Consider the following 14,579-nt stretch of genomic DNA (forward strand, 5'->3'; position numbering starts at 1 on the left):
TAGTTTTTAGGTTTGGGATTTTCTAAAAATTGTCTTATCTCTTATACGACGTGTGGATGCGATGTTGAGGGTCGTGATTTTCGAATCGATACCTTTTTTTTTTTTATAGGTAAGTGTGATTGTATTAAGAAAGAGGAAAAAAAATATAGAAGAAGGCAGCCCTTGTCCTCCCCCCTTAGACAGGCCTAAGAGGGGGAGGAGAGCCCCTAAAACAACCCGAGGACAGGCCCTCGGTGGAAAAGCCTATGACCAGGCCAACAACTGAATGAGACAAGGTCCTTAAAAAAACTTTACCATCTGAATCATTTTTAACCAACTCCACCAGGTCCTGTGGGAAATCAAGTGGATAAAAAATTGCTTCCCCATCCCCCGTATCCATGGCTGCAATAAAGTCTGCTGGCTGGTTGAGCTCTCTCCAAACATGTTTGATCTCCTTACGCTGTAATTGCTGTAGTAGCGTAGCTATATGGTCCCTCAATATTTGCATGCTCCAAGGGCAGTCCACATCCCCATTAAGAATATCTACTGCCAATTTGGAATCGGATCTGATGGAAACCCGAAGTAGGTTCCTTTGAATACAAAAAGTGTCCCCCTTTAAAATTGCAAAAAGCTCCATGCCTAGAATAGAATTAATATCTCCCTTCCCCGCATACGCCATTATGGCAACACCTGCATCACCACGAATGATTCCACCATAGGAAGCTCTATCAGCTGTTAAGGACCCATCACAGTGAAGGACTGCCATGTGAGTAGGAGGTCTAAACCAAGCATAGGTTTTTTGAGTAATCACCTTCCAATCCACCCTAATCCCCCAATTATCAGCCAAGAACTGGTTCCATGGGCTGTGGACAGCAGAAATGGGAAAGGCAGCACACTTAATGGCCACATCAAGACGAATTGCCTCTATAATCTGATCATGGGTTCTAACCTTGTTCTCAAACAGCCTTCGGTTTCACTCCCACCAAATGTAATGCACAGTAGCACAAAAACCCAACTTGGGAACCAAATCCATCCTATCATTTGCACAACCAACACTCAAGAGCCAAGCAAGCACATTCTGGAGATTGGTAGGGCCTCCACCCCCTTGGGAGCAAAAAGAACTAATTTTACCCCAAATGCTAGTGGAAAAAGGGCAATTAAAGAAAAGCTGCTCATGACTTTCAGTACCAGCCCAACACAAGATGTTCATTTTCGGTTTACACAAGACCGAATGGGCCGTTTGGGGTTATTTGGGGGCATTTTTATACATTTTTGGGTTTGGTATTTTGTACAAAGCGTCCTTATCTCTTATTAGACGTGTGAATGCGATGTTGAGGGTCGTGACCTTCAAATCGATACCAATTTTGGCATCTGTTCATTTTCTGTTTAAATCAAACTAGGTGGATCATTCGGGGTTATTTGGGGCCATTGCTATACTTTTTTGGGTTTGGAATTTTGTAAAAAGTGTCCTTATCTCTTATTAGACAGGTGGATGTGATGTTATGGGTTGTGACCTTTGAATCGATTCCTATTTAGACATATGTTCATTGTTGGTATAAACCAGACTGGGTGGGTTGTTTGGAGTTTTTTGGGGGCAGTTCTATACTTTTATGGGTTTGGGATTCTCTTAAAAGTGTCCTTATCTCTTATTAGACGTGTGGATGCGATGTTGAGGGTTGTGACCTTCGAATCGATACGTATTTTGACATATGTTCATTTTCGATCCGAACCAGACCAGGTGGGTTATTTGGAGTTATTTGGATGCATTTCTGCACTTTTTTTTCTTTGGGATTTTCTAAAAAGTTTCCTGGTCTCTTATTAGACGTGTGGATGCGATGTTGAGGGTTTTGACCTTCGAATCGATAACTATTTTGATATATGCTCATTTTTTGTTTAAACTAGACCAGGTGGGTTGTTTGGGGTAATTTGGGCGCATTTCTGTATTTTTTGTGTTTGGTATTTTCTAAAAAGTGTCCTTATCTCTTATTAGACGTGTGGATGCGATGTTGAGGCTTTTGACCTTTGAATCGATAACTATTATGTCATATGTTCATTTTCGGTTTAAACTAGACCAGGTGGGTCGTTTGGGGTTATTTGGGTGCATTTTTGTACTTTTTTGGGTTTGGTATTTTCTAAAAAGTGTCCTTATCTCTTATTAGACGTGAGGATGCGATGTTGAGGGTCGTGACCTTCGAATCGATACCTATTTCGACATATGTTCATTTCTGATTTAAACCGGACCGGGTGGGTTGTCTGGGGTTATTTGGGTGCATTTCTGTACTTTTTTGGGTTTTGGATTTTGGAAAAAGTGTCCTTATCTCTTATTAGACGTGTGGATGTGATGTTGAGGGTCATGATCTTCGAATTGATACCTATTTCGACATGTCTATTTTCAGTTTAAACCAGACCGGGTGGGTCATTTGGGGTTATTTGGGGACATTTCTATACTTTTTTGTCTTTGGGATTCTCTAACAAGTGTCCTTATCTCTTATTAGACGTGCGGATGCGATTTTTAGGGTCGTGACTGTCGAATTAATAAGTATTTTGACATATGTTCATTTCTGGTCTGAACCAGACTGGGTGAGTCGTTTGGAGTTATTTGGGGGCATTTTTGTACTTTTATTGGTTCGGGATTTTCTAAAAAGTTTCCTTATCTCTTGTTAGATGTGTGGATGCGATGTTGAGGGTTGTGGCCTGCGAATCGATACCTATTTTGGCATATGTTCATTTACGGTCCGAGCCAGACCTGGTGGGTCATTTGTAGTTATTTGGGGGCATTTCTATACTTTTGTTGGTTTGGGATTTTCTAAAAAGGTTCCTTATCTCTTATTAGGATTGTGCATGCTATGTTGAGGGTCGTGACCTTTGAATCGATACCTATTTCGGCATTTGTTCATTTTCGATTTAAACCAGACCAAGTGGGTCGTTTGGGGTTATGCGGAGGCAGTTCTGCACTTTTTTGGCTTTGGGATTTTCTGAAAAGTGTCCTTATCTCTTATTAGATGTGTGGATACGATGTTGAGGGTTGTGACCTGCGAATCGATACCTATTTTGGCATATGTTCATTTACGGTGGGAACCAGACCGGGTCGGTCGTTTGGGGTTATTTGGGGGCATTTATGTACTTTTTTGGGTTTGGGATTCTGTAAAAATTGTCCTTATCTCTTATTAGGCATGTGGATCCGATGTTGAGGGTTGTGACCTGCGAATCGATACCTATTTTGACATATGTTCATTTACGGTCTGAACCAGACCGGGTGGGTCGTTTGGGGTTATGTGTGGGCATTTCTATACTTTTTTGGGTTTGGGATTTTTAAAAAAGTGTCCTTAACTATAATTAGTCATGTGGATGCAATGTTGAGGGTCGTGACCTTCGACTCAATACCTATTGTGACATATGTTCATTTTTTGTTGAAACCAGACCGGGTGGGTCGTTTGGGGTTATTTGGGGGCATTTCTGTACTTTTTTGGGTTTGGGATTCCTTAAAAATTGTCCTTATCTCTTATTGGAATTGTGGATGCAATGTTGAGGGTCGTGAGATTCAAATTGATTCCTTTTTCGGCATATGTTCATTTTTTATTTAAACTAGACCAGGTGGGTCGTTTGGGGTTATTTGTAGGCATTTCTGTACTTTTTTGGGTTTGGTAATTTCCAAAAATTGTCATTATCTCTTGTTTGACATGTGGATGCGATGTTGAGGGTCGTGACCTTCAAATCAACACCTATTTCAACAAATGTTCCGTTTCGGTTTAAACCAGACCGAGTGGGTAGTTTGGGGTTATTTGGGGGCATTTCTGTACATTTTTGGGTTTGGTATTTTCTAAAAAGTTTCCTTATCTTTTATTAGATGTGTGGATGCGATGTTGAGGGTCGTGATCTTCGAATCAATAGCTGTTTTGACATATGTTGATTTTCGGTTTAAACTAGATGGGGTGGGTTGTTTGGGGTTATTTGGGGGCATTTATCTACTTTTTTGGGTTTGGGATTTTCTAAAAAGTGTCCTTATCTCTTATTAGACGTGTGGATGCGATGTTGAGGGTCGTGACCTTCGAATCGATACCAATTTTGGCATCTGTTCATTTTCAGTTTAAATCAAACTGGGTGGGTCGTTCGGGGTTATTTAGGGGCATTGCTGTACTTTTTTGGGTTTGGAATTTTGTAAAAAGTGTCCTTATCACTTATTAGACGTGTGGATGTGATGTTATGGGTCGTGACCTTTGAATCGATTCCTATTTTGACATATGTTCATTGTTGGTATAAACCAGACTGGATGGGTCGTTTGGAGTTTTTTGGGGGCAGTTCTATAGTTTTATGGGTTTGGGATTCTGTTAAAAGTGTCCTTATCTCTTATTAGACATGTGGATGCGATGTTGAGGGTCATGACCTTCGAATCGATACGTATTTCCACATATGTTCATTTTCGGTCCGAACCAGACCAGGTGGGTTGTTTGGAGTTATTTGGATGCATTTCTGCACTTTTTTTTCTTTGGGACTTTCTAAAAAGTTTCCTGGTCTCTTATTAGACGTGTGGATACGATGTTGAGGGTTTTGACCTTTGAATCGATAACTATTTCGATATATGTTCATTTTTTGTTTAAACTAGACCAGGTGGGTCGTTTTGGGGTAATTTGGGCGCATTTTTGTATTTTTTGTGTTTGGTATTTTCTTAAAAGTGTCCTTATCTCTTATTAGACGTGTGGATGCGATGTTGAGGCTTTTGACCTTTGAATCGATAACTATTTTGTCATATGTTCATTTTTTATTTAAACTAGACCAGGTGGGTCGTTTGGGGTTATTTGGGTGCATTTCTATACTTTTTTGGGTTTGGTATTTTCTAAAAAGTGTCCTTATCTCTTATTAGACGTGAGGATGCGATGTTGAGGGTCGTGACCTTCGAATCGATACCTATTTCAACATATAATCATTTCCGATTTAAACCAGACCGGGTGGGTTGTCTGGGGTTATTTGGGTGCATTTCTGTACTTTTTTGGGTTTTGGATTCTCGAAAAAGTGTCCTTATCTCTTATTAGAATTGTGGATGCTATGTTGAGGGTTGTGACCTTTGAATCGATACCTATTTTGACATATGTTCATTTTCGGTTTAAACTAGACCAAGTGGGTCGTTTGGGTTATTTGGGGGTATTTCTGCACTTTTTTGGGCATGGGATTTTCAGAAAGTATCCTTAATAATTATTTGACGTGTGGATGCGATGTTGAGGGTCGTGACCTTCGAATCAATACCTATTTCGACATATGTTCATTTTCGGTTTAAACAAGACGAGGTGGGTCCTTTGGGGTTGTTTGGGGGCATTTTTGTACTTTTTTGTGTTTGGTATTTTATAAAAAGTATCCTTATCTCTTATTAGAATTGTGGATGCTATGTTGAGGGTTGTGACATTCGAATCGATACCTATTTCGACTTATATTCATTTTCGGTTTAAACCTAACGGGGTGGGTCGTTTGGGGTTATTTGGGGGCATTTTTGTACTTTTTTGGGTTTGATGTTTTATAAAAATTATCCTTTTCTCTTATTAGATGTGTGGATGCGATGTTGAGGGTCGTGACCTTCGAATCAATACGTATTTCAACATATGTTCATTTTTTGTCCGAACCAGACCAGGTGGATCGTTTGGAGTTATTTGGACACATTTCTGTACTTTTTTTCCTTTGGGATTTTCTAAAAAGTGTCCTTATCTCTTATTAGACATGTGGATGCGATGTTGAGGCTTTTGACCTTTGAATCGATAACTATTTTGTCATATGTTCATTTTCGGTTTAAACTAGACCAGGTGGGTCGTTTGGGGTTATTTGGGTGCATTTCTATACTTTTTTGGGTTTGGTATTTTCTAAAAAGTGTCCTTATCTCTTATTAGACGTGAGGATGCGATGTTGAGGGTCGTGACCTTCGAATCGATACCTATTTCGCCATATGTTCATTTCCGGTTTAAACCAAACCGGGTGGGTTGTCTGGGGTTATTTGGGTGCATTTCTGTACTTTTTTGGGTTTTGGATTTTCGAAAAAGTGTCTTTATCTCTTATTAGAATTGTGGATGCTATGTTGAGGGTTGTGACCTTTGAATCGATACCTATTTTGACATATGTTCATTTTCGATTTAAACTAGACCAAGTGGGTCGTTTGGGTTATTTGGGGGTATTTCTGCACTTTTTTGGGCATGGGATTTTCAGAAAGTATCCTTAATAATTATTTGACGTGTGGATGCGATGTTGAGGGTCGTGACCTTCGAATCAATACCTATTTCGACATATGTTCATTTTCGGTTTAAACAAGACGAGGTGGGTCCTTTGGGGTTGTTTGGGGGCATTTTTGTACTTTTTTGTGTTTGGTATTTTATAAAAAGTATCCTTATCTCTTATTAGAATTGTGGATGCTATGTTGAGGGTTGTGACATTCGAATCGATACCTATTTCGACTTATATTCATTTTCGGTTTAAACCTAACGGGTGGGTCGTTTGGGGTTATTTGGGGGCATTTTTGTACTTTTTTGGGTTTGATGTTTTATAAAAATTATCCTTTTCTCTTATTAGATGTGTGGATGCGATGTTGAGGGTCGTGACCTTCGAATCGATACGTATTTCAACATATGTTCATTTTTGGTCCGAACCAGACCAGGTGGATCGTTTGGAGTTATTTGGACACATTTCTGTACTTTTTTTCCTTTGGGATTTTCTAAAAAGTGTCCTTATCTCTTATTAGACATGTGGATACGATGTTGAGGCTTTTGACCTTTGAATCGATAACTATTTTGTCATATGTTCATTTTCTGTTTAAACTAGACCAGGTGGGTCGTTTGGGGTTATTTGGGTGCATTTCTATACTTTTTTGGGTTTGGTATTTTCTAAAAAGTGTCCTTATCTCTTATTAGACGTGAGGATGCGATGTTGAGGGTCGTGACCTTCGAATCGATACCTATTTCGACATATGTTCATTTCCGATTTAAACCAAACCGGGTGGGTTGTCTGGGGTTATTTGGGTGCATTTCTGTACTTTTTTGGGTTTTGGATTTTCGAAAAAGTGTCTTTATCTCTTATTAGAATTGTGGATGCTATGTTGAGGGTTGTGACCTTTGAATCGATACCTATTTTGACATATGTTCATTTTCGATTTAAACTAGACCAAGTGGGTCGTTTGGGTTATTTGGGGGTATTTCTGCACTTTTTTGGGCATGGGATTTTCAGAAAGTATCCTTAATAATTATTTGACGTGTGGATGCGATGTTGAGGGTCGTGACCTTCGAATCAATACCTATTTTGACATATATTCATTTTCGGTTTAAACAAGACGAGGTGGGTCCTTTGGGGTTGTTTGGGGGCATTTCTGTACTTTTTTGTGTTTGGTATTTTATAAAAAGTATCCTTATCTCTTATTAGGATTGTGGATGCTATGTTGAGGGTTGTGACATTCGAATCGATACCTATTTCGACTTATATTCATTTTCGGTTTAAACCTGACCGGGTGGGTCGTTTGGGGTTATTTGGGGGCATTTTTGTACTTTTTTGGGTTTGATGTTTTATAAAAATTGTCCTTTTCTCTTATTAGATGTGTGGATATGATGTTGAGGGTCATGACCTTCGAATCGATACGTATTTCAACATATGTTCATTTTCGGTCCGAACCAGACCAAGTGGGTCGTTTGGAGTTATTTGGACGCATTTCTGTACTTTTTTTCCTTTGGGATTTTCTAAAAAGTGACCTTATATCTTATTAGACGTGTGGATGCGATGTTGAGGGTTTTGACCTTCGAATCGATAACTATTTCGACATATGTTCAGTTTTTGTTTAAACAAGACCAGGTGGGTCGTTTGGGGTAATTTGGGGGCATTTCTGTAGTTTTTTGGATTTGGTATTTTAAAGTGTCCTTATCTCTTACTAGACGTGTGGATGCGATGTTGAGGATCGTGACCTTCGATTCGACACCAATTTTGGCATCTGTTCGTTTTCGATTTAAATCAAACCGGGTGAGTCGTTTGGGGTTATTTGGGGGCATTGCTGTACTTTTTTGGGTTTGGAATGTTATAAGAAGTCTCCTTATCTCTTATTAGATGTGTGGATGTGATGTTAAGGGTCGTGACCTTTGAATCGATTCCTATTTTGACATATGTTCATTGTCGGTTTAGACCAGACTGGGTGGGTCGTTTGGAGTTTTTTTGGGTCAGTTCTGTACTTTTATGGGTTTGGGATTCTCTTAAAAGTGTCCTTATCTCTTATAAGACGTGTGGATGCGATGTCGATGGTCGTGACCCTCGAATCGATATGTATTTCGAAATATGTTCATTTTCGGTCCAAACCAGACCAGGTGGGTCGTTTGGAGTTATTTGTGCGCATTTCTGTACTTTTTTTGGTTTGGAATTTTATAAAAAGTGTCCTTATCTCTTATTAGGCGTGTGGATGCGATGTTGAGGGTTTTGACCTTCGAAACGATAACTATTTTGACATATGTTCATTTTCGGTTTAAACTAGACCAAGTGGGTCGTTTGGGGTTATTTGGGGGCATTTCTGCATTTTTTTGGGTTTAGTATTTTTTAAAAAGTGTCCTTATCTCTTATTAGACGTGTGGATGCGATGTTGAGGGTCATGACCTTCAAATCATTACCTATTTCGGCATATGTTCATTTTCGGTTTAAACCAGACCGAGTGGGTCATTTGGGGTTATTTGGGGGGCATTTCTGTACTTTTTTGATTTTGGGATTCTCTAAAAATTGTCCTTATCTCTTATTAGAATTGTGGATGCTATGTTGAGGGTTGTGACCTTCGAATCGATACCTATTTTGACATATGTTCATTTTCGACATAAACCAAACTGGGTGGGTCGTTTGGGGTTATTTGGGGGCATTTCTATAATTTTTTGGGGATCGGTGTTTTCTAAAAATAGTCCTTTTCTCTTATTAGACGTGTGGATGCGATGTGGAGGGTCGAGACCTTCGAATCGATACATACTTCGACATATGTTCATTTTCGGTTTAAAACAGACCGGGTGGGTTGTCTGGGTTTATTTGGGTGCATTTCTGTACTTTTTGGGGTTTGGGATTTTTGAAAAAGTATCCTTATCTCTTATTAGACGTGTGGATGTGATGTTGAGGGTCATGATCTTCGAATCGATACCTATTTCGACATATCTATTTTCACTTTAAACCAGACCGGGTGGGTCGTTTGGGGTTATTTGGGGGCATTTCTATACTTTTTTATCTTTGGGATTCTCTAACAAGTGTCCTTATCTCTTATTAGATGTACGGATGCGATTTTCATGGTCGTGACTGTCGAATCAATACGTATTTTGACATATGTTCATTTCCGATCCGAACAAGACCATGTGGGTCGTTTGGAGTTATTTGGGGGCATTTCAGGACTTTTATTGGTTTGGGATTTTCTAAAAAGTGTCCTTATCTCTTATTAGAAGTGTGGATGCGATGTTGAGGGTTGTGGCCTGCGAATCAATACCTATTTTGGCATATGTTCATTTACGGTCCGAACCAGACCGGGTGGGTCGTTCGGAGTTATTTGGGGGCATTTCTATACTTTTTTTGGTTTGGGATTTTCTAAAAAGTTTCCTTATCTCTTATTAGGATTGTGCATGCTATGTTGAGGGTCGTGACCTTTGAATTGATACCTATTTCGGCATTTGTTCATTTTCGGTTTAAACCAGACCAGGTGGGTCGTTTGGGGTTATTCGAGTTCTGCACTTTTTTGGCTTTGGGATTTTCTAAAAAGTGTCCTTATCTCTTATTAGATGTGTGGATGCGATGTTGAGAGTTGTGACCTGTGAATCGATACCTATTTTGGCATATGTTCATTTACGGTGCGAACCAGACCGGGTGGGTCGTTTGGGATTATTTGGGGGCATTTATGTACTTTTTTCGGTTTGGGATTTTGTAAAAATTTTCCTTTTCTGTTATTAGACATGTGGATACGATGTTGAGGGGTGTGACCTGCGAATCGATACCTATTTTGACCTATGTTCATTTACGGTCTGAACCAAATCGGGTGGATCGTTCGGGGTTATTTGTGGGCATTTCTATACTTTTTTGGGTTTGGGATTTTTTAAAAAGTGTCCTTATCTATAATTATTCATGTGGATGCAATGTTGAGGGTCGTGACCTTCGACTCCATACCTATTACGACATATGTTCATTTTTTGTTTAAACCAGACAGGGTGGGTCGTTTGGGGTTATTTGAGGGCATTTCTGTATATTTTTGGGTTTGGTATTTTTTAAAAAGTTTCCTTATCTTTTATTAGACGTGTGGATGCGATGTTGAGGGTCGTGACCTTCGAATCGATAATTGTTTCGACATATGTTGATTTTCAGTTTAAATCACGCCGGGTGGGTCGTTTGGGGTTATTTGGGGGCACTGCTGTACTTTTTTGGGTTTGGTATTTTCTAAAAAGCGTCCTTATCTCTTATTAGACGTGTGGATGCGATGTTGAGGGTCGTGACCTTTGAATCGATACCAATTTTGGCATCTATTCATTTTCAGTTTAAATCAAACCGAATGGGTCGTTCGGGGTTATTTGGGGGCATTGCTGTACTTTTTTGGGTTTGGAATTTTATAAAAAGTGTCCCTATCTCTTATTAGACGTGTGGATGTGATGTTAAGGGTTGTGACCTTCGAATCTATTCCTATTTTGGCATATGTTCATTGTTGGTATAAGCTAAACTAGGTGGTTCGTTTGGAGTTTTTTGGGGGCAGTTCTATACTTTTATGGGTTTGGGATTCTCTTAAAAGTGTCATTTTCTCTAATTAGACGTGTGGATACGATGTTGAGGGTCGTGATGCTCGAATAGATACGTATTTCGACATATGTTCATTTTCAGTCCGAACTAGAATAGGTGTGTCGTTTGGAATTATTTGGACGCATTTCTGTACTTTTTTTTCTTTGGGATTTTCTAAAAAGCGTCCTTATCTCTTATTAGACGTGTGGATGCGATGTTGAGGGTTTTGACCTTCGAATCGATAACTATTTTGACATATGTTCATTTTTTATTCAAACTAGACCAGGTGGGTTGTTTGGGGTAATTTGGGGGCATTTCTGTACTTTTTTGGATTTGGTATTTTCTAGAAAGTGTCCTTATCTCTCATTAGACGTTTGGATGCGATGTGGAGGGTCGTGACCTTCGACTCTATACCAATTTTGGCATCTGTTCACTTTCGATTTAAATCAAACCGTGTGGGTCGTTTGGGGTTATTTGGGGGCATTGGTGTACTTTTTTGGGTTTGAAATTTTTTAAAAAGTGTCCTTATCTCTTATTAGACATGTGGATGTGATGTTAAGGGTTTTGACCTTTGAATCGATTCATATTTCACCATATGTTCATTATTGGTTTAAACCAGACTGGGTGGGTCACTTGGAGTTTTTTGGGGGCAGTTTTGTACTATTATGGGTTTGGGATTCTCTTATAAGTGCCTTTATCTCTTATTAGACGTGTGGATACGATGTTGAGGGTCGTGACCTTCGAATCGATACGTATTTCAACATATAATCCTTTTCGGTTTGAACCATACCAGGTGGGTCGTTTGGAGTTATTTGGGCGCATTTCTGTACTTTTTTGGTTTGGGAAAGTGTCCTTATCTCTTATTAGACGTGTGGATGCGATGTTGTGGATTTTGACGTTCGAATCGATAACTATTTCGACATATGTTCATTTTTGGTTTAAACTAGACCAGGTGGGTCGTTTGGGGTAATTTGGAGGCATTTCTGTACTTTTTGGGTTTGGTATTTTCTAAAAAGTGTCCTTATCTCTTATTAGACGTGTGGATGCGATGTTGAGGGTTGTGACCTTCGAATCAATACCAATTTTGGCATTTATTCATTTTCGGTTTAAATCAAACAGGGTGGGTCGTTTGGGGTTATGTGGGGGCATTGCTGTAATTTTTTGGGTTTGGAATTTTTTAAAAAGTGTCCTTATCTATTCTTAGACGTGTGGATGTGATGTAAAGGGTTGTGACCTTCGAATTGATTGCTATTTCGGCATATGTTCATTGTTGGTATAAACCAGACTGGGTGGGCCGTTTGGAGTTTTTTGGGTGCAGTTCTGTACTTTTATGGGTTTGGGATTCTCTTAAAAGTATCTTTTTCTCTTATTAGACGTGTGGATGCGATGTTGAGGGTCGTGACTTTCAAATCGATACGTATTTCGACATATGTTCATTTTCGGTACGAACCAACCAGGTGGGTCGTTTGGAGTTATTTGGGGACATTTCTGTACTTTTTTTGGTTTGGGATTTTCCAAAAAGTGTCATTATCTCTTATTAGACGTGTGGATGCGATGTTGAGGGTTTTGACCTTCGAATCGATAACTATTTCGACATATGTTCATTTTCAAATTAAACTAGAGCTGGTGGGTCGTTTGGGATAATTTGGGGGCATTTCTGTACTTTTTTGGGTTTCGTATTTTCTAAAAAGTGTCATTATCTCTTATTAGACGTGTGGATGCGATGTTGAGGGTTTTGACCTTCGAATCGATAACTATTTTGCCACATGTTCATTTTCAGTTTAAACGAGACCAGGTGGGTCGTTTGGGGTAATTTGGGGTAATTTGGGGGCATTTCTATAATTTTTTGGGTTTGGTATTTTCTAGAAAATGTCATTATCTCTTATTAGACGTGTGGATGCGATGTTGAAGGTCGTGACCTTTGAATCGATACCTATTTTGACATATGTTCATTTTCGGTTTAAGCCTGACCGGGTGGGTCGTTTGGGGTCATTTTGGGGCATTTCTTTAGGCACCGTTTAACAACGTTATAAACAGACTGTTTCTTTGCCAGTAACGTTACTAGAACACAAATGAAACAAAAAAACCGTTTGATAAATCTGTTTTGTTTCACTTGTTTTTTATAACAAAAATCAAAATTTATAACAATTTATGCCTAAAATAACATTTTTGACATAACAACTATTTGTTGTTATTACCACTTGTGATCCAAAATCCAAAAGTGTTACCCATGTTTTAAAGAAAGGGAGCCGAAGAAAGGGAGCCGAACCTCAACTCTCGCTCGACCCTTCCCTGAAAGCTCTCCTCTCTCAACCTCCCTGGAAATACAGGGAAGGAGACAAAGAACCTGCAACTCGTCGTTAGCAGCGCTGATTTCTCCAGCCTGTACAAGAACCTCAAGCTCTCAAGTTCCAGCATTGACTTCTCCAACCTCAAGCTCGCCCGCTCAAGATCTCCTACCGCCTACAACTTGTCGTCGCCATCTAGGGTTAGTTCTATTGTTTTCTTCTACTTCTTCTTCTTTTTCACTGCACAATCCCTAATCTCTACATCTTCGAAATTCCTTAAATTTGTTTTGAAAACAGAAACCAATTAGAGTCAGAATCAGGATAGGGGTTTTGCAGAATTGCGTAGAGGTATCTTCGAAATCCCTTCTTCGTTTGTTTTTTTTTCTGGTAATTAAACCCATCCTGGTGTTCTTAAATTTTTTTTAATAGTTGTTGTCCCTCAATTCTGACTTACTTTTGCTGTGTGATGTGAATATGGTCCATTTTCTCTTTGCAAAAATTCGCCCTCCTCATGGTACAGAACTCCCCAGAGAAATTAGAGCCAGGGGAATAAGGAGGAAAACAGAGAGAGAGAGAGAGAGAGTCATTAGAATGGCAAGAATCAGCCCGAGTTGTGATTCCTATTTTCCCTAATTTGTTGGTTTTGTTTTCCTCTCTCAAATAGATATTTGTTATTCTCTTGCAGCCAATGCGTTTTCATGGCAGTCATTGTTATTGTTCGTCATTTTTACCTCATTTTTTTGCTCGATACACAATCTATGCTTTAGAGGTTTCCTTGAATTTTCTTTGAAGATTTCCTAGGTGTGGTTTAATTGGAGAGGTTTCTCACTGTGTGTGGTACAGAGAAGACAGAGACTTTTCCAAGTTATTTGAAAAGTCATGGAAGGACACAACAGCCACTAGAAGCTTTTCTTTTTCGTATCTTTGTGCCTTTATTACTATTGGTGACCCATGGATGACACTGCAGAAGAAAGGTATGATTAACCACCTAAATTTTTTCCTTCAAATACATCAAAGGACTCCAAGGTTTGAGTTCTGGTTTATGGGATTTTGAAATTATCTGAAAGCTTTCAAGTATCTTCAGTGGACAAAAACTAGGAATATATGGTGTTCTGTTGAGTATAGAAGAAGACAATGCCAATGTATACAAATTCAAACGGTTTAATATGGCTACACTTGATGATCTACTATTTGATTCTTTGGAATTTATAGGTTTGGATCTTGCTGTCCATTAGAAGATTAATGTACTTCCATCTTTTCTATTGTAATCTTATGTACATGATTGGATCTCGATGTCCATTACGAGATTAGTGTACTTCTTTCTTCTATGTTGCATCCTTGAATACATGTTTGGATCTTGCTGTCCATTAGAAGATTAGTATACTTCTACTCTCCTCTGTTGCATTCTCTTATACATGCTTGATTTTGGTTGTCCATGAGTATACCTCTATTCTATTCTACTGCATCCTTAAATACATGCTTGGGTTTTGCTGTTTACGTGAAGATTAATATGCTTCCATATATCTTGATGCATTATCATATACCTTGCAGTCCATAATATGATTGATACATCCATGTCTTCTC

Source organism: Telopea speciosissima, chromosome 2, assembly GCF_018873765.1.
Source record: "Telopea speciosissima isolate NSW1024214 ecotype Mountain lineage chromosome 2, Tspe_v1, whole genome shotgun sequence".
NCBI lineage: Eukaryota > Viridiplantae > Streptophyta > Magnoliopsida > Proteales > Proteaceae > Telopea > Telopea speciosissima.